Source organism: Cetorhinus maximus, chromosome 11 (assembly GCF_964194155.1).
Source record: "Cetorhinus maximus chromosome 11, sCetMax3.hap1.1, whole genome shotgun sequence".
Lineage (NCBI taxonomy): Eukaryota > Metazoa > Chordata > Chondrichthyes > Lamniformes > Cetorhinidae > Cetorhinus > Cetorhinus maximus.
Genome location: NC_135889.1, coordinates 111279196 through 111305625, shown reverse-complemented (window position 1 = coordinate 111305625; position 26430 = coordinate 111279196). Strand labels below are relative to the sequence as shown.

Sequence of the window (26430 nt, the reverse complement as noted above, 5' to 3'; positions counted from 1 at the left end):
TGAGGTTCTTTGCACTTTGGTTCCTGTGGAGGCATTTGGAGGCTTACAGCCACTTTTGATCTCACATTGCCTCTGGCCTGCACACACAAAACTGCTGAAGCTATACCTAGCATCGCTTATTGAATGTAAATTCTCATTGTATCACCAGCCTCATTGAACTCTTCCTTTTAACAATAAAACCCCTTTCATAGTACCAATGTTATTAGTAATACGAAGCTATTGTTTGGTATCTACTAGCTAGGTGGTAGTTTTCACTTCTTGAATGCCCTATTCCAAAAATGGAAATACACGCTAGCTCTCTTACATATCAAAACTAGTACACATCAAAGCACCCAGACTAGTTTGCTTTAATCTAATTAAAGCACACCCACAGATTATACCTCTATTTTAAAAGAAAAATGTTTTCCAATAATATTATATACATTAATAGCTTCATGACATCCCCCTCCTTATCGGAAAGTGAACCTTCATAATTCTAAAAGACGGCTTTGTTTTAATAACCCATCTCACACCATCTCCTATACTTATTACACTATTACAATACCAGATGCACACATTAACATAACAACATATATATACACAAGTCCTTGGTGTCAATAGAAATCACTCCAGTTCAGTGTCCATTTTTTAAAAAATGTCCCATTTTCCTTTAAGCTTCAAACTCTTGATAATCCATCTGCGAACAGACTTTAATTTCCAGCAATATGTATAGTACGTAGATTAAATGTCTATATTGATAGACTCTATCTGAAAAGCCATGCACTTTTGTCTCAAAATTTGTCCAAAAACTTCAAAGGATTATGGTCTGTATAAACAATTGCTTCTGATGAATTGTTTGCAACATAAATTTCAAAATACTGCAATGCTAACACCAAGCTCAAAGTCTCTTTTTCGATCATTGAATATCTTCTCTGTTGTACATTCAGCTTCCATGAAAAATACCCTATTGGTTTTTCAATTCCATTGTCATTTTCCTGTAACAATGCAGCCCCAATGCCCATATCACTTGCGTCAATGGCCAACTTGAATTGCTTGGCATAATTGGGTACTGCCAACTTTGGTCTCGTAGTTAATACAGTTTTCAAACTATCAAATGACATCTGACACTCCAGTGTTCATTGAAATTTCTTGTTCTGTTTTAATAGTTCAATAGTTTAATAGTTTTCATAGTTTGGCTAAAATTTGATACAAGTTTCTAGAAAAGCCCACTCATGCCCAGAAATATCAAAACTTCTTGTTTTGTTGTGGGCACTGGGAAAGCCTTGACTTTCACATCTCTCAGAGCCACCTTACCATGTCCAATGGTATGACCTAAATACATAACTTGCGCTTTTGCAAATACACTTTTAGCCAAGTTCATCACCAAATTAGCTTCTTGTAGTCAAGTAAATAATTCTTCCAGATGCTGTAAATGCTCCTCCCACATCTGACTAAATATTATTAGATCATCAATATAAACCGCACAATTGCTGAGGCGTGTAATTACTTTGTTTGTCAGTCTTTGAAATGTCCCAGGTGCATTCTTCATACCAAATAGCATGGCTTTAAACTGACATGGTCCACTTGTCATTACAAAAGCTTTGCTTTTGCTCTCTTTGCTCTCTCTGACAATGGTACCTGCCAATATTCTTTTAGCAAGACAATCTTTGTGATAAATTTTGATTGCCCCACTTTCTCAATGCAATCCTCCAACTGTGGAATGGGATACAAATCTGCTTTTGTCACCACATTCACCTTTCAATAGTCCATACACTCTTTGTGTTTCATCTGGTTTCGGTACCAGTACAATAGACAAACTCCAGTTACTGCAACTAGACTCAACAATATTATTTTGAAGCATGAAACCAATTTCTTTTTGTGCTTGTTTTAACTTTGCCAGATTTAATCTTTAAGGTTGTTGCCTTATTGAAGATGATATTCCTATACATACATCATGTAAAGCTACTTAATTTCCCAATCTATTTCCACAAATAGGTTTGTGTGACTGCAATAGCTTTTCCAAATCACTTTGACACTTGCTCGGAAGGTAACTCAATAGTTCATTTAAAGTTTTAAGCATTCCCTCATTATCCAATTTTATTAGAGGAAAATCAATTTCAGAGTCCTGCACTAATTTATTTCACTCAGTTTATTTTAATTCCTATAAGACCCTTAGATCTTACATTTAATGAATCACCTAGTACTGGTAACAAAACTAGTACTTTCTCTCCAGAAACAAAACTGTGAGTTTTAGTATTCTTATCTGCTTTCACTTTGATCACTTGCTGTGATATATTTAAATGTTCCCTAGCCAGCTCACATGTTCTGTTCAATCTTTACCAGAAATTTGATATGTAATCCAGGAGAATAGCTTCTGAACTTTGACCCACCAATTTCTTATGAATCAATTTCAGTGGTCCCCTTACCTCATGACCATAAACTAGTTCAAAAGGGCTAAAACCAGTCAATGCATTAGGACTATCTCTAATAGCATATAACAAAAATGCAATTCCCATATCCCAATCCTGAGCATAATTCTGACAGTATGTTCTCATCATAGGTTTCAAAGTTTGAAGCCATTTTTCCAAAGCTCCTTGTGACTCCGAATGATAAACTGTTGACTTAAACTGTTTTATCCCCAAATTGTTCATTAATTCCTTAAACAGCTGCGACATGAAATTTGACCCCTGATCTGATTCTATTTCCCTAGGTAAACCATATCTTGTAAAAAATTTAGTTAACTCCTCCACAATCTTCTTAGTTGTAATATTTCTTAAAGTTATTGCTTCAGGAAACCTGGTAGACACATCCATTATTGTCAATAAATACTGATTTCCACTTTTAGTCTTGGGGAAGGGTGCTACACAATCAACCATGACCCTGGTAAAAGATTCTTCAAATGCTGGTATTGGGATTAAAGGCGCCAGCTTAATCACTGCTTGTGGCTTTCCTGTTATTTTATGTATATAACAGGTTCTACAGAATTTGACTACATCCCAATGCAATTCTGGCCACATCTTTTCCGATGTTTTCCTAATTCCTAAATGTCGGAATTTCATGAGCAATCCTCAGAATCTCATTTCTATACTCTAATGGGATAACAACCTGATGCATCTCCTTCCAGCTTTCATTTGCTGAGACATGACCCAACCTCCATGTTCTCATCAAAATATCTTCCCGAAGATAATAATGTACTGGAAAACATTTTGCTTTGGTTTCTGAATAAGGTTTCTGATATAACTGTTTTAATTGCAAATCATTTTTCTGTAACTCCACTAACCTCTTTGAGTTAAACATTTCAGCTGAACTGTCCTGCATTCCTTCCTCCTGAACAATGTTATTAAATACAGTGCCAGCTAATTGGATTTTGACACCTTCTTCTTGCCTTTGAACTGCCTGCTTATCTTATTTATTTTGCTCTTCCCTATGGGCCTTTGATCTCGTTATAACACAATTGGGAAACAATCTAGGATGTTCCTTGTGTAACACCTCTGTTGAAAACACTTCTACATGCTGCTCAACTACTATAGGCATCACCCACATTTGCGATCCAGCTATATCATTACCCATAATAAATTGAAACCCCGCAATGGACAATTTTTCTGCCACTCCAACTATAACTTCATCTGCCTTCCATTTGCCCTTTAAATTTACCTTCCACAATGGAATAGATTTAGCATCTCCATGAACCCCACTTCTTATTACCTTCTCCTGCAACACTCTCTTTAAAAACAAATATCATTATCCCACAACATTAAGGATTGACTAGCCACTGGGCCTCTTAAAATTTTAACATCTTTACCTACTCCAACCTGTACGCATGAACTTTTCCTTCACATACAAAATCTTTAAACATTTCTGCAACTTGCTCCTCAGAATTCTCCTGAGTAAACTGTGAACACATTCCTACTTCTTTACCTTTCACCGATTCTCCTTGTTTCACCTGTACACAAGCCATTGCTTTCTCCTGTGCCTGAACCTCAGAGCCCACAGTCCTTTTACTTTCAGAGCTTTCCAGTGCCCCAACAATTCCTACAGATTTTTCCCACAATCTCCAACACACTGACTTTGTGTGCCCCACTTTATTGCAATGAAAACACCTCACTTTTTAAATTTCACTTCTACCTTCAGCACATTCCTTTTTATTCTGAGAAAAAACTTCCTGGGAACTTCCAGCTACTCATTTTCTTCCCTGACTACCTACCTTCCTTTCACCTTCCCACTTTTTATCTTTTTCCAATTTGAAAGGGCGACGAGATAAAGGTTTAGCTCTCTGAACTAACTCATAATCATCAGCTATCTCTGCTGCTTATCTGAGAGAATCAACCCTCTGTTCCTCCATATGAGTTCTCACTGCTGAAGGGATCAATTCTTTAAATTCTTCCAAAAGAATGACTTCCCTAAGAGCTGCATAGGTTGCCTCTATTTTTAATCCCCGCATCCATAGAACCATAGAAAAGTTACAGCACAGAAGGAGGCTATTTGGCCCATCTTGACAATACCAGCGCAAGGACACCCTTTCTAATCCTACCTTCCTGCACCCGGCCCATAGCCCTGCAGCTTACAGCACTTAAGGTGCAAATCCAGGTACTTTTTAAAAGAGTTTAGAGTTTCTGCCTCTACCACCAATTTGGGCAGCGAATTTCAGGCACCCACTACCCTATGCGTAAAAAAGTTCTTCCTCATGTCCCCCCTACACCTTCTGCCACTTACCTTGAACCTATGTCCCCTGGTTCTAGAATTCACCACCAAAGGAAACATCCAGCGGTAAAAATTACTTTGTTTTACTCTTTCAAACTCAATATAAGTTTGCCCAGGCTGTTTTCTCATATTCCTAAATTTCTGCCTATATGCTTCAGGTACCAGTTTATATGTATTCAAAATAGCTTTTTTCACCACGTCATAATTCACCAACGCTTAATCTGAAAGTGAAGCATATACCGCAAACGCCCCACCTAACAACTTAGACTGTAATAATAACGTCCAGTTTTCCTGTGGCCATTTAATCTGTTTATCCAGCTTCTCAAACAAAATAAAGAATGCTTCATTCATGGGGAATGAATTTCCGTCCCTATTTTCAGCCTTAGGACAGCTGAAAACAGAATATCACATAAGATTAAATGCAGATTGATACGGCAATATGTCTCTTCACAGCAAGAAAAGGTCTGAAACCCACTCTCAGAAAAAGTCAAGAGCAAGATTGAACACATCCTAACACAAGGGTTATCTCTCCAGTTACCAGGCCGATTAACTTGTGTCCTGGAATGTTCAAAGTACCAAAGTCTAATGCTTCAATTAGAATCAGGTAACTTGGCACAGTTAAACAAGTCAGGAGAGCAGGAGAGACTCCCAAATCGGTGGATGAATGTCTCTCCAAAGTAGGAAAAAGCTCCCTCCTCACACATTTGGATGCTAAAAGCATCTTTTGGCAATTGCCTCTGGACAAAGAATCCAGATTGTTAAAAGTAGTTAACAGCTACTTTTATCACCCCATTTGAAAATTATTGTTTCATAAGATAAACATTCCGAATTGCTTCTGCACCTGAGATAATCCAAAGAGTGATGCCTCAGATCCTGGAAGTTATGGCAGGAGGAATATGCAATATGGGTCAATTTCTCATATACAGTTCCTCGAAGGAAGAACAGGACCGTCAAGTGAGATTAGTCCTCAATGTCCTACAAGAAGCAGTTTGAATCTTGAATGACAAATCTGAATCAGCAAAGCCTATGATAAAATTCTTGGGCAACATACAGATTTCATGTGAGGTTTCGACAAATACTGAAGGGGGATTAATTTCCTCGGCAAGAGGAACACAATGGATGGGGCTGAATGGGATATCTCTGCTAAGGAGCCAAGCACCAACAAAATGGAAGAGAATGCCTTCATTGTCACAGAATTCTCTGGTTGTTCCTGTGCATGTTGAGTAGAGCAACGTGTTCACAATTTTCACTTTTGTTAATGAAGGTTGGTTTAACAAGACGGGCTTTGGGATTTGAAAACAGGACTGCTTAATGTACAGTCAAATGCCCTACCGCTGATCTGCACGACCTTACATTATCACTTGCTCACGAAGAGCTAAAAAGCAGATTTCAAGAGTGGATTGGCCATAAGTTTAAAAGAGAATAATTTATAGGGCAAGGGTTAAAATGGAAGTGACTGGGACGAATTTGATCACTCTGCTCAGGAGCCAGAAGTCAGTAGAATGGACTGGAATACCTCGATGAATGTTGAAATTGTTGATCATTCCTCTGAATTTTGGATAAAGGAAATTGTAAACATTCTAAACATGCATTTATTAAGTTATATTGAAAACAGGCACCTGGATTTGAACCGCAGAGATTTTAAACTGCTTTGAATTCACTACCACTGAACTACACTTTCTTACCAAGACATATTAACGTTGAACATTTCAACAGCAGATATAGAAGGAGGGCCACCCCTTCAAATTGGCAAGCCTGGGTGACTTTCTACCTTACTGCCAATGTCCCACACTAACCCCATGTCCCTTGGTGTCAATGGAATCTAGAAATCTATCGACCTCTAACTGAACATTCTGGGTTGGACGATTCCAAAGGTGCACAAGAACTCCGAGCATACTCGTTTTTAAACATTTCGTATGACAGCCAGGGAATACCTGGATTTTAAATCAGGAACCTCTTGATCTGCAGTCAAATACGCTACCACAAAGCTATATCCCCTCAAAACACCATTGACACCTTGAAAGTACAATAGCAGACAGGAATCGAGATTTGGGCCAATAGTCTGCAGATTCAATGTTCTTATAGATTACAGGAAGAAAGAGATAACAATGCAAAAAAGTCAAACCAAGAAGGGGAAGAGCCACAGAAGAAACAAATGGACTTCTTTGGAGGGGTTAATAAAGCAGAAAATAATTTTTGGAGCACGAAATTACAAGTTGATGGTCACCCCAAAGATTCCAACCTAGACACTGGCACAGGTGTTTCAGTGTTAACTGATGAAGTGAATTGCTGAACAATGTCACATTACAGACATTCTCCAGTTACAAGGTCCAGAGTGGAAAACACTTAGATTAATAGGCCAACACTTAGCAAGATTAATATGGAAATATGGAGAAATTGTGGAAGTCTTATATGTGAGAAATGTCCAGGAGACATCATTACTGAGCAGATCAGCATATTTGCAATTGAGGTACTTCCAAGCTTGATGAAATTGTTGATGAGCAGCCTACTGAGATGTTCATGACAAATGGATTTCTGTCCCTATTTTCAGCCTGAGGAAAGCTGAAAGCAAAACATTGATTATCTCTAAGTGCAGATTGATATGGCAATATGTCTCTTCAAAGCAAGAAAGGTCCTTAACTCACTCTCAGAAAAAGTCAAGAACAAAATTAAACACATGCTAATACAAGAGGTCATCTGTCCAGTAACCAGGCAGATGAAGTGGAGTCCTGGAATGTTCACAATACCAAAGTCTAATGGTTCAATTAAAATAAGGTAACTTGGCTCAATTAAACAAGTCAATAGAGCGGGTAATAACCCCGATGGCATCAGTGGATGAATGTCTTCCAAATTAGCAAAAGGCTCACTCCTCACCAACTTGGAGGTGAAAAGCATCTTTTGGCAGTTGATTCTGGACAAAGAATCCAGATTGTTAACTACTTTTATCACCACATTTGGTCATTATTGTTTCAAAAGGTAACCATTCGGAATTGCTTCTGCACGTAAGATAATCCAAAGAATGATGCCTCAGATCCTGGAAGTTATGGAAGGAATAATAATCGATATGCACAACATTCTCAGACACAGGTTCTCTAAGGAAGAACATGACCGTAAATGAGAGCAGTCCTCAATATCCTACAAAAAGCAGTTTTGACAGTGAATGACAAATGTGAATTTACAAAACCTGTGATAAAATTCTTAGGCCACATACAGACTTCAAGCCAGGCATGTACAAATACATAAAGGAGAATAATTTCCTGGGCAAGAGAAAAGCACAATGGATGGAGCTGAATGGGACATCTCTGCTAAAGAGCCAAACACCAACACAAGGGAAGAGAATGCCTTCATTTTCACATAATTCTCTGGTTGTTCCTGTGCATTTTGAGTTGAGCAACGTGTTCACAGCTTTCACTTCTGTGGATATAGGTTGGTTTAACCAGACGGACTTTCGAAGTTGAACAAAGGACCGCTGAAACTACAGTCAAATGCAATACGACTAATATGCACCACCTTACATGATCACTTGGTCCTTGAAGAGCTAAAGAGCAGATTTCAAGAGATGGTTGGAGATATGCTAAAAAGAGAATAATGTACAGGGCAAGGGGTAAAAAGGAAGTGACTGGGATGAATTTGATCACTCTGCTCAGGAGCCAGGAGTCAGCAGAATGGACTGGAATGCCTTGATCAATGTTGAAATTTTTGATCATTTCTCTGAATTTTGGATAAAGGAAATTATAAACATTCTTCACATGCATTTACAAAGAGGCACCTGGATTCGTACAAGACATATTTACAATTACAGTCAAATACTCCACCACTGATCTACAATCTCTTACCTGACTGTAATAAGGTTGAAAATTTCAACAGCAGACATAGGAGCAGGGGGCACACCTTCAAACTCTGTAGCCTGGACTGATAATTAACGATATCATGGCTGTCTATCTATCTTACTGCCCATTTCCCACACTAACCCCTGCTCTTTTGATATCATTGGAATCAAGAAATCTATCGACCTCATTGACTGTGATAGCACAACCCTCTGGGCTGGATGATTCCAAAGGTTCACAAAAATTCCAATGGTCCTCTGCACTGGATAAAGGAAAGCATACACACTTTCAAACATTTCTTATGAAAGTCAGGGGATACTTGGAGTTGAACCAAGGACCTCTTAATCTGCAGTCAAATGCTCTACCACTGAGCTACATCCCCAGACAAAGACACCTTGATAGTTCAATAGGAGACAGGAATCGAAATTTGGTCCAATAGTCTGCAGATTTAATGTTCTTATAGATTACAGGAAGAAAGAGATATCAATGGAAACAGGTCAAACCAAGAAATGGAAGAGCCACAGAAGAAACAAATGTTCTTCTTGGGAGGGCTTAATGAAGCAGGAGATAATTTTTAGAGCACAAAATTACAAGTTGATGGTCACCTCACAGATTTCAAGCTAGGCACTGGCACAGGTGTTTCAGTGTTAACTGATGAAGTGAATTGCTTAACAATATCACATTACAGACATTCTCCAGTTGCATGGGCCAGGAAGGACAACACTTGGCAAGACAAAGATGGAAACATAAAGAAATTCTACAAACCTTGTACGTGATAAACATCCAGGTGTCATCATTACTGAGCAGATCAGCTTGTTTGCAACTGAGGTTCATTTGCAAGGTTGATGAAATTGGTGATTAGCAGCCAAATGAAATATTCATGAGGAATGCATTTCCGTCCCTGTTTTCAGCCTTTGGAAAGCTGAAAGCACAATATCACTAAAGTCTAAATGCAGACTGATATGGCAATATTTCACTTCACAGCTAGAAAGCTCCATAACCCTCTCTCAGAAAAAGTCAAGAGTGAAATTAAACACATGCTAACACAAGGGATCATCTATCCAGTAACCAGGCAGATGAAGTGGAGTCCTGGAATTTTCACAATGCCAAAATCTAATGGTTCAATTGAAATAAGGTAACTTGGCTCAATTAAACAAGTCAATAGAGCGGGTGATACCCCCGATGGCATCAGTGGATGAATGTCTCTCCAAATTAGCAAAAATGCTCCCTCCTCACCAACTTGGATGCTGAAAGCATCTTTTGTCAGTTGCCTCTGGGCAAAGAATCCAGATTGTCATCTAATTTTATCACCACTTTTCGTCATTATTGTTTCAACAGGTAACCATTCAGATTTGCTTCTGCACCTCAGATAATCCAAAGAATGATACTTCAGTAAGTGATGGAAGGAGTTATAATCAATATGCACAACATTCTCATTTACAGTTTCTCGAAGGAAGAACAAGACCATCGAATGAGAGCAATCCTCAATGTCCTACAAGAAGCAGATTTAAATTGAATGACAAATGTGAACTTGCAAAACTTGCGATAAAACTCTTCGGCCACATACAGATTTCAAGACATGTTTGTACAAATACCTAAAAGAGAATAATTTCCTGGGCAAGAGGAAAGCACAATGGAAGGAGCTGAATGGGACATCTCTGCTAAAGAGCCAAACACCATCACAATGGATGGTAATGCCTTCATTTTCACATAATTCTCTGGTTGTTCCTGTGCATGTTGAGTTGAGCAATGTGTTCACAGCATTCACTTCTGTGGATGTAGGTTGGTTTAACCAGACAGACTTTGGAATTTGAACAAAGGACCGCTGAAACTACAGTCAAATGCAATACGACTGATCTGCACCACCTTACATGATCACTTGGTCCTTGAAGAGCTAAAGAGCAGATTTCAAGAGATGATTGGACATATGTTAAAAAGAGAATAATTTATAGGGCATGTGGTAAAATGGAAGTGACTGGGATGAATTTGATCACTCTGCTCAGGAGCCAGAAGTCAGCAGAATGGACTGGAATGCCTTGATCAATGTTGAAGTTTTTGATCATTTCTCTGAATTTTGGATAAAGGAAATTATAAACATTCATCACATGCATTTACAAAGAGGCACCTGGATTCGTACAAGACATATTTAAAACTACAATCAAATACTCTAGCACTGATCTAAACTCTCTTACCTGATTGGATTAAATTTGAAAATTTCAACAGCAGACATAGGCGCATGGGGCACCCCTTCAGACTCTGTAGCCTGGACTGATAATTAACGATATCATGGCTGTCTTTTTATCTTACTGCCCATTTCCCACACTAACCCCTTGTCCCATGATGTCATTGGAATCAAGAAATCTATCGACCTCATTGACTGTGATAGCACAACCCTCTGGGCTGGATGATTCCAAAGTTTCACAAAAATTCCAATGGTTCGTCCATGCTGGATAAAGGAAAGCAGGCACACTTTCAAACATTTCTTACGAAAGGCAGGGGACACTTGGAGTTGAACCATGGGCCTCTTGATCTGCAGTCAAATGCTCTACCACTGAGCTACATCCCCTGACAATAACATTGACCCCTTAAAAGTTCAATATCAGACAGGAATCGGGATTTGGGCCAGTAGTGCGCAGATTCAATGTTCTTATAGATTACAGGAAGAAAGGGATACCAAAGGAAACAAGTCAAACCAAGAAGTGGAAGAGCCACAGAAGAAAGAGATCTTCTCATTGGGAGGGCTTAATGAAGCAGAATATAATTTTTGGAGCACAAAATTACAAGTTGATGGTCACCCCACAGATTTCAAGCTAGACACTGGCACAGGTGTTTCTGTCTTAACTGATGAAGAGAATTGCTTAACAATATCACATTACAGACATTCTCCAGTTGCATGGTCCAGGAAGGGCAACACTTGGCAAGATGGAAACATAAAGAAATTCTCCAAACCTTGTATGTGATAAAAATCCAGGGGTCATCATTACTGATCAGCGTGTTTGCAACTGAGGTTCATTTGCAAGGTTGATGAAATTGGTGATTAGCAGCCAAATTAAATATTCATAAGGAATGCATTTCCGTACCTGTTTTCAGCCTTTGGAAAGCTGAAAGCAGAATATCACTAAAGTCTAAATGCAGATTGATATGGCAATATTTTCCTTCGCAGCAAGAAAGCTCCATAACCCTCAGAAAATGTCAAGAGTGAAATTAAACACATGCTAACACAAGGGGTCATCTATCCAGTAACCAGGCAGTTGAAGTGGAGTCCTGGAATGTTCACAATACCAAAATCTAATGGTTCAATTAGAATCAGGTAAGTTGGCTCAATTAAACAAGTCAAAAGATCGGGTGATACCCCCGATGGCATCAGTGGATGAATGTCTCTCCAAATTAGCAAAAAAGCTTCCTCCTCACCAACTTGGATGCTAAAAGCATCTTTTGTCAGTTGCCTCTGGACGAAGAATCCAGATTGCCAACTAATTTTATCACCACTTTTCGTCATTGTTGTTTCAACAGGTAACCATTCAGATTTGCTTCTGCACCTCAGATAATCCAAAGAATGATGCTTCAGGAAGTTATGGAAGGAGTAATAATCAATATGCACAACATTCTCATTTACAGTTTCTCGAAGGAAGAACAAGACCATCGAATGAGAGCAGTCCTCAATGTCTACAAGAAGCAGATTTAAATTAAATGACAAAGTGAATTTGTAAAACTTGCGATAAAACTCTTCGGCCACATACAGATTTCAAGACATGTTTGTACAAATACCTAAAAGAGAATAATTTCCTGGGCAAGAGGAAAGCACAATGGAAGGAGCTGAATGGGACATCTCTGCTAAAGAGCCAAACACCAACACAATGGATGGGAATGCCTTCATTTTCACATAATTCTCTGGTTGTTCCTGTGCATGTTGAGTTGAGCAATGTGTTCACAGCTTTCACTTCTGTAGACGTAGGTTGGCTTAACCAGACGGACTTTGGAATTTAAACAAAGGACCGCTGAAACTACAGTCGAATGCAATACGACTGATCTGCACCACCTTACATGATCACTTGGTCCTTGATCAGCTGACGAACAGATTTCAAGAGATAATTAGGCATATGATAAAAAGAGAATAATTTATAGGGCATGTGGTAAAATGGAAGTGACTGGGATGAATTTGATCACTCTGCTCAGGAGCCAGGCGTCAGCAGAATGGACTGGAATGCCTTGATCAATGTTGAAGTTTTTGATCATTTATCTGAATTTTGGATAAAGGAAATTCTAAACATTCATCACATGCATTTACAAAGAGGCACCTGGATTCGTACAAGACACATTTAAAACTACAATCAAATACTCTAGCACTGATCTACACTCCCTTACCTGATTGTATTAAGGTTGAAAATTTCAACAGCAGACATAGGCGCAGGGGGCACACCTTCAGACTCTGTAGCCTGGACTGATAATTAACGATATCATGGCTGTCTTTCTATCTTACTGCCCATTTCCCACACTAACCCCTTGTCCCTTGATGTCATTGGAATCAAGAAATCTATCGACCTCATTGACTGTGATAGCACAACCCTCTGGGCTGGATGATTCCAACGTTTCACAAAAACTCCAATGGTTCGCTCATGCTGGATAAAGGAAAGCATACACACTGTCAAACATTTCTTACAAAAGGCAGGGGACGCTAGGAGTTGAACCAAGGACCTCTTGATCTGCAGTCAAATGCTCTACCACTGAGCTACATCCCCTGACAATGACATTGATAGCTTAAAAGTTAAATAGCAGACAGGAATCGGGATTTGGGCCAATAGCCTGTAGATACAATGTTCTAATTGATTACAGGAAGAAAGGGATACCAAAGGAAACAAGTCAGACCAAGAAGTGGAAGAGCCACAGAAGAAAGAGATCTTCTCATTGGGAGGGCTTAATGAAGTAGAATAAAATTATTGAGCACAAAATTACAAGTTGATGGTCACCCCACAGATTTCAAGCTAGACACTGGCACAGGTGTTTCAGTCTTAACTGATGAAGAGAATTGCTTAACAATATCACATTACAGACATTCTCCAGTTGCATGGTCCAGGAAGGGCAACACTTGGCAAAATGGAAACATAAAGAAATTCTGCAAACCTTGTACATGATAAAAATCCAGGGGTCATCATTACTGATCAGCGTGCTTGCAACTGAGGTTCATTTGCAAGGTTGAAGAAATTGATGATTAGCAGCCAATTGAAATATTCATGAGGAATGCATTTCTGTCCCTGTTTTCAGCCTTTGGAAAGCTGAAAGCACAATATCACTAAAGTCTAAATGCAGATTGATATGGCAATATTTCCCTTCGCAGCAAGAAAGCTCCATAACCCTCTCTCAGAAAATGTCAAGAGTGAAATTAAACACATGCTAACACAAGGGGTCATGTATCCAGTAACCAGGCAGATGAAGTGGAGTCCTGGAATTTTCACAATGCCAAAATCTAATGGTTCAATTGGAATCAGGTAACTTGGCTCAATTAAACAAGTCAATAAAGCGGGTGATACCCCCGATGATATCAGTGGATGAATGTCTTCCAAATTAGCAAAAAAGCTCCCTCCTAGCCAACTTGGAAGCTAAAAGCATCTTTTGTCAGTTGCCTCTGGACAAAGAATCTAGATTGTCAACTAATTTTATCACCACTTTTCGTCATTGTTGTTTCAACAGGTAACCATTCAGATTTGCTTCTGCACCTCAGATAATACAAAGAATGATGCATCAGGAAGATATGGAAGGTGTAATAATCAATATGCACAACATTCTCAATTACAGTTTCTCGAAGGAAGAACAAGACCATCAAATGAGAGCAGTCCTCAATGTCCTACAAGAAGCAGATTTAAATTGAATGACAAATGTGAATTTGCAAAACTTGCGATAAAACTCTTCGGCCACATACAGATTTCAAGACATGTTTGTACAAATACCTAAAAGAGAATAATTTCCTGGGCAAGAGGAAAGCACAATGGAAGGAGCTGAATGGGACATCTCTGCTAAAGAGCCAAACACCAACACAATGGATGGGAATGCCTTCATTTTCACATAATTCTCTGGTTGTTCCTGTGCATGTTGAGTTGAACAATGTGTTCACAGATTTCACTTCTGTGGATGTAGGTTGGTTTAACCAGACGAACTTTGGAATTTGAACAAAGGACCGCTGAAACTAAAGTCAAATGCAATACGACTGATCTGCACCACCTTACATGATCACTTGGTCCTTGGAGAGCTAAAGAGCAGATTTCAAGAGATGATTAGACATATGATAAAAAGAGAATAATTTATGGGGCATGTGGTAAAATGGAAGTGACTGGGATGAATTTGATCACTCTGCTCAGGAGCCAGGAGTCAGCAGAATGGACTGGAATGCCTTGATCAATGTTGAAGTTTTTGATCATTTCTCTGAATTTTGGATAAAGGAAATTCTAAGCATTCTTCACATGCATTTACAAAGAGGCAGCTGGATTGGTACAAGACATATTTAAAACTACAATCATATACTCTAGCACTGATCTACACTCTCTTACCTGATTGTATTAAGGTTGAAAATTTCAACAGCAGACATAGGCGCATGGGGCACCCCTTCAGACTCTGTCGCCTGGACTGATAACTAACGGTATCATGGCTGTCTTTCCATTTTACTGCCCATTTCCCACACTAAACCCTTGTCCCTTGATGTCATTGGAATCAAGAAATCTATCGACCTCATTGACTGTGATAGCACAACCCTCTGGGCTGGATGATTCCAAAGTTGCACAAAAATTCCAATGCTTCATCCATGCTGGATAAAGGAAAGCAGACAAACTGTCAAACATTTCTTATGAAAGGGAGGGGACACTTGGAGTTGAACCAAGGACCTCTTGAGCTGCAGTCAAATGCTCTACCACTGAGCTACATCCCTGACAATGACATTAACACCTTAAAAGTTCAATAGCAGACAGGCATCGGGATTTGGGCCAATAGTCTGTAGATTCAATTTTCTTATAGATTACAGGAAGAAAGGGATACCAAAGGAAACAAGTCAAACCAAGAAGTGGAAGAGCCACAGAAGAAAGAGATCTTCTCATTGGGAGGGCTTAATGAAGCAGAATATAATTTTTGGAGCACAAAATTACAAGTTGATGGTCACCCCACAGATTTCAAGCTAGACATTGGCACAGGTGTTTCAGTCTTAACTGATGAAGAGAATTGCTTAACAATATCACATTACAGACATTCTCCAGTTGCATGGTCCAGGAAGGACTACACTTGGCAAGATGGAAACATAAAGAAATTCTGCAAACCTTGTACGTGATAAAAATCCAGGGGTCATCATTACTGATCAGCGTGTTTGCAACTGAGGTTCATTTGCAAGGTTGATGAAATTGGTGATTAGCAGCCAAATGAAATATTCATGAGGAATGCATTTCCGTCCCTGTTTTCAGCCTTTGGAAAGCTGAAAGCACAATATCACTAAAGTCTAAATGCAGATTGATATGGCAATATTTCCCTTCGCAGCAAGAAAGCTCCATAACCCTCTCTCAGAAAATGTCAAGAGTGAAATTAAACACATGCTAACACAAGGGGTCATCTATCCAGTAACCAGGCAGATGAAGTGGAGTCCTGGAATTTTCACAATGCCAAAATCAAATGGTTCAATTAGAATCAGGTAACTTGGCTCAATTAACAAGTCAATAGAGCGAGTGATACCCCCGATGGTATCAGTGGATGAATGTCTCTCCAAATTAGCAAAAAAGCTCCCTCCTCACCAACTTGGATGCTAAAAGCATCTTTTGTCAGGTGCCTCTGGACAAAGAATCCAGATTGTCAACTAATTTTATCACCACTTTTCGTCATTGTTGTTTCAACAGGTAACCATTCAGATTTGCTTCTGCACCTCAGATAATCCAAAGAATGATGCATCAGGAAGTTATGGAATGTGTAATAATCAATATGCACAACATTCTCATTTACAGTTTCTCGAAGGAAGAACAAGACCATCGAATGAGAGCAGTCCTCAATGTCCTACAAGAAGCAGATTTAAATTGAATGACAAATGTGAATTTGCAAAACTTGCGATAAAACTCTTCGGCCACATACAGATTTCAAGACATGTTTGTACAAATACCTAATAGAGAATAATTTCCTGGGCAAGAGGAAAGCACAATGGAAGGAGCTGAATGGGACATCTCCGCTAAAGAGCCAAACACCATCACAATGGATGGGAATGCCTTCATTTTCACATAATTCTCTGGTTGTTCCTGTGCATGTTGAGTTGAGCAATGTGTTCACAGCTTTCACTTCTGTGGACGTAGGTTGGTTTATCCAGACGGACTTTGGAATTTGAACATAGGACCGCTGAACCTACAGTCAAATGCAATACGAATGATCTGCACCACCTTACATGATCACTTGTTCCTTGAAGAGCTAAAGAGCAGATTTCAAGAGATGATTGGACATATCATAAAAAGAGAATAATTTATAGGGCATGTGGTAAAATGGAAGTGACTGGGATGAATTTGATCACTCTGCTCAGGAGCCAGGAGTCAGCAGAATGGACTGGAATGCCTTGATCAATGTTGAAGTTTTTGATCATTTCTCTGAATTTTGGATAAAGGAAATTATAAACATTCTTCACATGCATTTACAAAGAGGCACCTGGATTGGTACAAGACATATTTAAAACTACAATCAAATACTCTAGCACTGATCTACACTCTCTTACCTGATTGTATTAAGGTTGAAAATTTCAACAGCAGACATAGGCACATGTGGCACCCCTTCAGACTCTGTAGCCTGGACTGATAATTAATGATATCATGGCTGTCTTTCTATCTTACTGCCCATTTCCCACACTAACCCCTTGTCCCTTGATGTCATTGGAATCAAGAAATCTATCGACCTCATTGACTGTGATAGCACAACCCTCTGGGCTGGATGATTCCAAAGTTTCACAAAAACTCCAATGGTTCGTCCATGCTGGATAAAGGAAAGCAGACACACTGTCAAACATTTCTTACGAAAGGCAGGGGACGCTTGGAGTTGACCCAAGGACCTCTTGATATGCAGTCAAATCCTCTACCACTGAGCTACATCCCCTGACAATGACATTGACACCTTAAAAGTTCAATAGCAGACAGGAATCGGGATTTGGGCCAATCGTGTACAGATTCAATGTTCTTATAGATTACAGGAAGAAAGGGATACCAAAGGAAACAAGTCAAACCAAGAAGTGGAAGAGCCACAGAAGAAAGAGATCTTCTCATTAGGAGGGCTTAATGAAGCAGAATATAATTTTTGGAGCACAAAATTACAAGTTGATTGTCACCCCCCAGATTTCAAGCTAGACACTGGCACAGGTGTTTCAGTGTTAACTGATGAAGAGAATTACTTAACAATATCACATTACAGACATTCTCCAGTTGCATGGTCCAGGAAGGGCAACACTTGGCAAGATGGAAACATAAAGAAATTCTGCAAACCTTGTACGTGATAACCATCCAGGTGTCATCATTACTGAGCAGATTAGCGTGTTTGCAACTAAGGTTCATTTGCAAGGTTGATGAAATTGGTGATTAGCAGCCAAATGAAATATTCATGAGGAATGCATTTCCGTCCCTGTTTTCCGCTTTTGGAAAGCTGAAAGCACAATATCACTAAAGTCTAAATGCAGATTGATATGGCAATATTTCCCTTCGCAGCAAGAAAGCTCCATAACCCTCCCTCAGAAAATGTCAAGAGCGAAATTAAACACATGCTAACACAAGGGGTCAGCTACCCAGTAAACAGGCAGTTGAAGTGGAGTCCTGGAATTTTCACAATACCAAAGTCTAATGGTTCAATTAGAATCAGGTAACTTGGCTCAATTAAACAAGTCAATAGAGCGGGTGATACCCCCGATGGTATCAGTGGATGAATGTCTCTCCAAATTAGCAAAAAAGCTCCCTCCTCACCAACTTGGATGCTAAAAGCATCTTTTGTCAGGTGCCTCTGGACAAAGAATCCAGATTGTCAACTAATTTTATCACCACTTTTCGTCATTGTTGTTTCAACAGGTAACCATTCAGATTTGCTTCTGCACCTCAAATAATCCAAAGAATGATGCTTCAGGAAGTTATGGAAGGAGTAATAATCAATATGCACAACATTCTCATTTACAGTTTCTCTAAGGAAGAACAAGACCATTGATGAGAGCAGTCCTCAATGTCCTACAAGAAGCAGATTTAAATTGAATGACAAATGTGAATTTGCAAAACTTGCGATAAAACTCTTCAGCCACATACAGATTTCAAGACATGTTTGTACAAGTACCTAAAGGAGAATAATTTCCTGGGCAAGAGGGAAGCACAATGGAAGGAGCTGAATGGGACATCTCTGCTATAGAGCCAGACACCAACACAATGGATGGGAATGCCTTCATTTTCACATAATTCTCTGGTTGTTCCTGTGCATGTTGAGTTGAGCAATGTGTTCACAGCATTCACTTCTGTGGACGTAGGTTGGTTTAACCAGACGGACTTTGGAATTTGAACAAAGGACCGCTGAAACTACAGTCAAATGCAATAAGACTGATCTGCACCACCTTACATGATCACTAGGTCCTTGAAGAGCTAAAGAGCAGATTTCAAGAGGTGATTGGACATATCATAAAAAGAGAATAATTTATAGGGCATGTGGTAAAATGGAAGTGACTGGGATGAATTTGATCACTCTGCTCAGGAGCCAGAATTCAGCAGAATGGACTGGAATGCCTTGATCAATGTTGAAGTTTTTGATCATTTCTCTGAATTTTGGATAAAGGAAATTATAAACATTCTTCACATGCATTTACAAAGAGGCACCTGGATTCGTACAAGACATATTTAAAACTACAGTCAAATACTCTAGCACCGATCTACACTCTCTTACCTGATTGTATTAAGGTTGAAAATTTCAACAACAGACATAGGCGCATGGGGCACCCCTTCAGACTCTGTAGCCTGGACTGATAATTAATGATATCATGGCTGTCTTTCTATCTTACTGCCCATTTCCCACACTAACCCCTTGTCCCTTGATGTCATTGGAATCAAGAAATCTATCGACCTCATTGATTGTGATAGAACAACCCTCTGGGCTGGATGATTCCAAAGTTTCACAAAAACTCCAATGGTTCATCCATGCTGGATAAAGGAAAGCAGACACACTGTCAAACATTTCTTACCAAAGGCAGGGGACGCTTGGAGTTGAACCAAGGACCTCTTGATCTGCAGTCAAATGCTCTACTACTGAGCTACATACCCAGACAATGACATTGACACCTTAAAAGTTCACTAGCAGACAGGAATCGAGATTTGGGCCTATAGTCTGTAGATTCAATGTTCTTATGTATTACAGGAAGAAACGGATACCAACGGAAACAAGGCAAACCAAGAAGTGGAAGAGCCACAGAAGAAAGAGATCCTCTCATTAGGAGGGCTTAATGAAGTAGAATATAATTTTTGGAGCACAAAATTACAAGTTGATGGTCACCCCACAGATTTCAAGCTAGACACTGGCACAGGTGTTTCTGTCTTAACTGATGAAGAGAATTGCTTAACAATATCACATTACAGACATTCTCCAGTTGCATGATCCAGGAAAGGCAACACTTGGCAAGATGGAAACATAAAGAAATTCTGCAAACCTTGTACGTGATAAAAATCCAGGGGTCATCATTACTGATCAGCGTGTTTGCAACTGAGGTTCATTTGCAAGGTTGATGAAATTGGTGATTAGCAGCCAAATGAAATATTCATGAGGAATGCATTTCCATCCCTGTTTTCAGCCTTAGGAAAGCTGAAAGCACAACATCACTAACGTCTAAATGCAGATTGATATGGCAATATTTCCCTTTGCAGCAAGAAAGCTCCATAACCCTCTCTCAGAAAATGTCAAGAGTGAAATTAAACACATGCTAACACAAGGGGTCATCTATCCAGTAACCAGGCAGATGAGGTGGAGTCCTGGAATTTTCACAATGCCAAAATCTAATGGTTCAATTAGAATCAGGTAACTTGGCTCAATTAAACAAGTCAATCGAGCGAGTGATACCCCCGATGGTATCAGTGGATGAATGTCTCTCCAAATTAGCAAAAAAGCTCCCTCCTCACCAACTTGGATGTTAAAAGCATCTTTTGTCAGGTGCCTCTGGACAAAGAATCCAGATTCTCAACTAATTTTATCACCACTTTTCGTCATTGTTGTTTCAACAGGTAACCATTCAGATTTGCTTCTGCACCTCAGGTAATCCAAAGAATGATGCTTCAGGAAGTTATGGAAGGAGTAATAATCAATATGCACAACATTCTCATTTACAGTTTCTCGAAGGAAGAACAAGACCATTGAATGAGAGCAGTCCTAAATGTCTACAAGAAGCAGATTTAAATTGAATGACAAATGTGAATTTGCAAAACTTGCGATAAAACTCTTCGGCCACATACAGATTTCAAGACATGTTTGTACAAATACCTAAAAGAGAATAATTTCCTGGGCAAGAGGAAAGCACAATGGATGGAGCTGATTGGGACATCTCTGCTAAAGAGCCAAACACCAACACAATGGATGGGAATGCCTTCATTTTCACATAATTTTCTGGTTGTTCCTGTGCATGTTGAGTTGAGCAATGTGTTCACAGCATTCACTTCTGTGGACGTAGGTTGGTTTAACCAGACGGACTGTGGAATTTGAACAAAGGACCGCTGAAACTACAGTCAAATGCAATACGACTGATGTGCACCACCTTACATGATCACTTGGTCCTTGGAGAGCTAAAGAGCAGATTTCAAGAGATGATTAGACATATGATAAAAAGAGAATAATTTATAGGGCATGTGGTAAAATGGAAGTGACTGGGATGAATTTGATCACTCTGCTCAGGAGCCAGGAGTCAGCAGAATGGACTGGAATGCCTTGATCAATGTTGAAGTTTTTGATCATTTCTCTGAATTTTGGATAAAGGAAATTCTAAGCATTCTTCACATGCATTTACAAAGAGGCACCTGGATTCGTACAAGACATATTTAAAACTACAATCAAATACTCTAGCACTGATCTACACTCTCTTACCTGATTGTATTAACGTTGAGAATTTCAACAGCAGACATAGGCGCTGGGGGCACTTCTTCAAAATCTGAGGCCTGGACTGATAATTATTGATATCATGGCTGTCTTTCTATCTTACTGCCCATTTCCCACACTAACCCCTTGTCCCTTGATGTCATTGGAATCAAGAAATCTATCGACCTCATTAACTGTGATAGCACAACCCTCTGGGCTGGATGATTCCAAAGTTTCACAAAAACTCCAATGGTTTGTACATGCTGGATAAAGGAAAACAGACACACTGTCAAACATTCCTTACAAAAGGCAGGGGACACTTGGAGTTGAACCAAGGACCTCTTGACTTGCAGTCAAATGCACTACCACTGAGCTACATCCCCTGACATTGACACTGACACCTTGAAAGTTCAACAGCAGACAGGAATCGAGATTTGGGCCTACAGTCTGTAGATTCAATGTTCTTATAGATTACAGGAAGAAAGAGATACCAACGGAAACAAGTCAAACCAAGAAGTGGAAGAGCCACAGAAGAAAGAGATCTTCTCATTGGGAGGGCTTAATGAAGCAGAATATAATTTTTGGAGCACAAAATTACAAGTTGATGGTCATCCCACAGATTTCAAACTAGACACTGGCACAGGTGTTTCAGTCTTAACTGATGAAGAGAATTGCTTAACAATATCACATTACAGACATTCTCCAGTTGCATGGTCCAGGAAGAGCAACACTTGGCAAGATGGAAACATAAAGAAATTCTGCAAACCTTGTACGTGATAAAAATCCAGGGGTCATCATTACTGATCAGCATGTTTGCAACTGAGGTACATTTTCAAGGTTGATGAAATTGGTGATTAGCAGCCAAATGAAATATTCATGAGGAATTAATTTCTGTCACTATTTTCAGCCTTAGGAATTCTGAAAGCAGAATATAACATAAGTCTGAATGCAAATTGAATTGGCAATATGTCTCTTCGCAGCAAGAAAGTTTCATAACCAACTCAGAAAAAGTCAAGAGCGAAATTAAACACATGCTAACACAAGGGGTCATCTATCCAGTAACCAGGCAGATGAAGTGAAGTCCTGGAATGTTCACAATACCAAAGTCTAATGGTTCAATTAGAATCAGGTAACTTGGCTCAATTAAACAAGTCAATAGAGGGCGATACCCCCGATGGCATCAGTGGATGAATGTCTCTTCAAATTAGCAATAAAGCTCCCTCCTCACCAACTTGGAAGCCAAAAGCATCTTTTGGCAGTTGCCGCTGGAAAAAGAATCCAAATTGTCAACTAATTATATCACCACTAAGATAAAAGCAAAATACTGTGGATGCTGGAAATCTAGAACAACAACAAAAATACCTGGAAAAACTCAGCAGGTCTGACAGCATCTGCAGAGAGGAAAACAGTTAATGTTTTGATTCTGAATGACTCTTCATCAAAACTAAGGAAAAATAGAAAACAGTTGAAATATTGGCTGGTTTAACGGGGAGTGGGACAGGTAGAGCTGGATAGAGGGCCAGTGATAGGTGGAGATTGCCAAAAGATGTCATAGACAAAAGGACAAAAAAGGTGTTGACGGTGGTGATATTAGTTAAGAAATTTGCTAATGGGGACATTAAGGGTGGAAAGCAGGACGAGCAAGGGAAAGGTAGCCCTATTGTGGGTGGGGTGGGGGTTATCGAAATAGGCTAAACGGTAGAGATAAAACAATGGATGGAAAAACATTTAAAAATAATGGAATTGTTTGGTCATTATTGTTTCAACAGGTAACCATTCGGAATTGCTTCTGCACCTGAGATAATTCAAAGAATGATGCCTCAGATCCTGGAAGTTATTAAAGGAGTAATAATTGATATGCACAACATTCTCAGACACAGATTCTCGAAGGAAGAACATCACCATCGAATGAAAGCAGTCCTCAATATCCTACAAGAAGCAGTTTTGACATTGGATGACAAATGCAAATTTGCAAAAACCTGCAATAACATTCTTAGGCCACATACAGATGGCAAGCCAGGCTTGTACATATAGTTAAAGGAGAATAATTTCCTGGGCAAGAGGAAAGCACATTGGATGGAGCTGAATGGGACATCTCTGCTACAAAGCCAAACACCAACACAATGGAAGACACTGCCTTCATTGTCACATTATTCTCTGGTTGTTCCTGTGCATGTTGAGTTGAGCAACGTGTTGACAGCTTTCACTTCTGTGGTTTAACCACTTTGGAATTTGAACAAAGGACCGCTGCAACTACAGTCAAATGCAATACGACTGATCTGCACCACCTTACTTGAGTCCTTACAGTCCTTCAAGAGCTAAAGAGCAGATTTCAAGAGATGATTGGACATATGCTAAAAAGAGAATAATTTACAGGGCAAGTGGTAAAATGGAAGTGACTGGGACGAATTTGATCACTCTGCACAGGAGCCAGAAGTCAGCAGAATGGATTTGAATGCTTTGATCAATGTTGCAATTTTAGATTATTTCCCTGAATTTTGGATGAGGGAAATTGTAAACATTCTTCACATGAATTTACAAAGTGGCACCTGGATTCGAGCGAGACTTATTTACAACTACAGTCAAATACTCTTCCACTAATCTACACTCTCTTACCTGACTGTATTAAAGTTGAAAATTTCAACAGCAGACACAGGATCAGAGGGCACCCCTTCAAACTCTGGAGCCTGGATTGACACTTAACGATATGGCAATCTTTCTATCTTACTGCTCATTTCCCACAATAACCTCATGTCCCTTGATGTCATTGGAATCAAGAAATCTATCAACCTCATTGACTAAGCCTCCACAACCCACTGGGCTGGATGATACCTAAGTTTCACAAAAAATCCAATGGTTCGACCATGCTGCATAAAGGAAAGCATACACACTTTCAAACATTTCCCATGAAAGGGAGGAGATACTTGGAGTTGAACCAGGGACCTCTTGATCTGCAGTCAAATGCTCAACCACTGAGCTACATCCCCTGATGATGACATTGACACCTTGAAAGTTCAATAGCAGACAGGAATTGAGATTTGGGCCAATAATCTGCAGATTCAATGTTCTTATGGATTACAGGAAGAAAGAGATACCAATGGAAACAAGTCAAACCAAGAAGTGGAAGAGCCACAGAAGAAACTAATGTTCTTCTTGGGAGGGCTTAATGAAGCAGTAGATAATTTTTTGAGCACAAAATTACAAGTTGATGGTCACCCCACAGATTTCAAGCTAGACACTGGCACAGGTGTTTCAGTGTTAACTGATGAAGTGAATTGCTTAACAATATCACATTACAGACATTCTCCAGTTACATGGTCCAGGAAGGACAACACTTGGCAAGATTAAGATGGAAACGTAAAGAAATTCTGCAAACCTTGTACATGATAATCATCCAGGTGTCATCATTACTGAGCAGATCAGTGTGTTTGCAACTGAGGTTCATTTGCAAGGTTGATGAAATTGGTGATTAGCAGCCAAATGAAATATTCATGAGGAATGAATTTCCATCCCTGTTTTCAGCCTTTGGAAAGCTGAAAGCACAATATCACTAACGTCTAAATGCAGATTGATATGGCAATATTTCTCTTCACAGCAAGAAAGCTCCATAACCCTCTCTCAGAAAATGTCAAGAGCGAAATTGAACACATGCTAACACAAGTGGTCATCTAGCCAGTAACCCGGCAGATGAAGTGGAGTCCTGGAATTTTCATAATACCAAAGTCTAATGGTTCAATTAGAATCAGGTAACATGGCTCAATTAAACAAGTCAATAGAGCGAGTGATAACCCCGATGGTATCAGTGGATGAATGTCTCTCCAAATTAGCAAAAAAGCTCCGTCCTCACCAACTTGGATGCCAAAAGCATCTTTTGGCAGTTGCCTCTGGACAAAGAATCCAGATTGTCAACTAATTTTATCACCACTTCTCGTCATCGTTGTTTCAACAGGTAACCATTCAGATTTGCTTCTGCTCCTCAGATAATCCAAAGAATGATGCTTCAGGAAGTTATGGAAGGAGTAATAATCAATATGCACAACATTCTCATTTACAGTTTCTCAAAGGAAGAACAAGACCATCGAATGAGAGCAGTCCTCAATGTCCTACAAGAAGCAGATTTAAATTGAATGACAAATGTGAATTTGCAAAACTTGCGATAAAACTCTTCGGCCACATACAGATTTCAAGACATGTTTGTACAAATACCTAAAAGAGAATAATTTGCTGGGCAAGAGGAAAGCACAATGGATGGAGCTGATTGGGACATCTCTGCTAAAGAGCCAAACACCAACACAATGGATGGGAATGCCTTCATTTTCACATAATTCTCTGGTTGTTCCTGTGCATGTTGAGTTGAACAATGTGTTCACAGCTTTCACTTCTGTGGATGTAGGTTGGTTTAACCAGCCAGACTTTGGAATTTGAAGAAAGGTCCGCTGAAACTACAGTCAAATGCAATACGACTGACCTGCACCACCTTACATAATCACTTGATCCTTGAAGAGCTAAACAGCAGATTTCAAAAGATGGTTGGACATATGCTAAAAAGAGAATAATTTATAGGGCAAGGGGTAAAATGGAAGTGACTGGCATGAATTTGATCACTCTGCTCAGGAGCCAGAAGTCAGCAGAATGGACTGGAATGCCTTGATCAATGTTGAAGTTTTTGATCATTTCTCTGAATTTTGGATAAAGGAAATTATAAACATTCTTCACATGAATTTACAAAGAGGCACCTGGATTTGAACGAGACATATTAGGCCAAATACAGATTTTAAGCGAGGTGTGTACAAATACCGAAAGGGGAATAATTTCCTGGGCAAGAGGAAAACACAATGGATGAAGCTGAATG

The 26430-nt window shown here is 39.4% G+C and overlaps 7 non-coding genes across 7 annotated transcripts; all 7 read right to left on the bottom strand.

Moving 5' to 3' along the window:
• Positions 1-8817: 8817 nt before the first annotated feature.
• trnac-gca (transfer RNA cysteine (anticodon GCA)) lies at positions 8818-8889 on the bottom strand. The gene has a single exon. It is a non-coding gene; the product is annotated as a tRNA-Cys (tRNA).
• A 2112-nt stretch (positions 8890-11001) lies between these two features.
• trnac-gca (transfer RNA cysteine (anticodon GCA)) lies at positions 11002-11073 on the bottom strand. Its single transcript has one exon. It is a non-coding gene; the product is annotated as a tRNA-Cys (tRNA).
• A 2101-nt stretch (positions 11074-13174) lies between these two features.
• Positions 13175-13246, bottom strand: trnac-gca (transfer RNA cysteine (anticodon GCA)). Its single transcript has one exon. It is a non-coding gene; the product is annotated as a tRNA-Cys (tRNA).
• Positions 13247-15351: 2105 nt separating this feature from the next.
• Positions 15352-15423, bottom strand: trnac-gca (transfer RNA cysteine (anticodon GCA)). The gene has a single exon. It is a non-coding gene; the product is annotated as a tRNA-Cys (tRNA).
• Positions 15424-19711: 4288 nt separating this feature from the next.
• trnac-gca (transfer RNA cysteine (anticodon GCA)) lies at positions 19712-19783 on the bottom strand. Its single transcript has one exon. It is a non-coding gene; the product is annotated as a tRNA-Cys (tRNA).
• Positions 19784-21889: 2106 nt separating this feature from the next.
• Positions 21890-21961, bottom strand: trnac-gca (transfer RNA cysteine (anticodon GCA)). Its single transcript has one exon. It is a non-coding gene; the product is annotated as a tRNA-Cys (tRNA).
• Positions 21962-24493: 2532 nt separating this feature from the next.
• trnac-gca (transfer RNA cysteine (anticodon GCA)) lies at positions 24494-24565 on the bottom strand. Its single transcript has one exon. It is a non-coding gene; the product is annotated as a tRNA-Cys (tRNA).
• Between the last annotated feature and the right edge of the window lie 1865 nt (positions 24566-26430).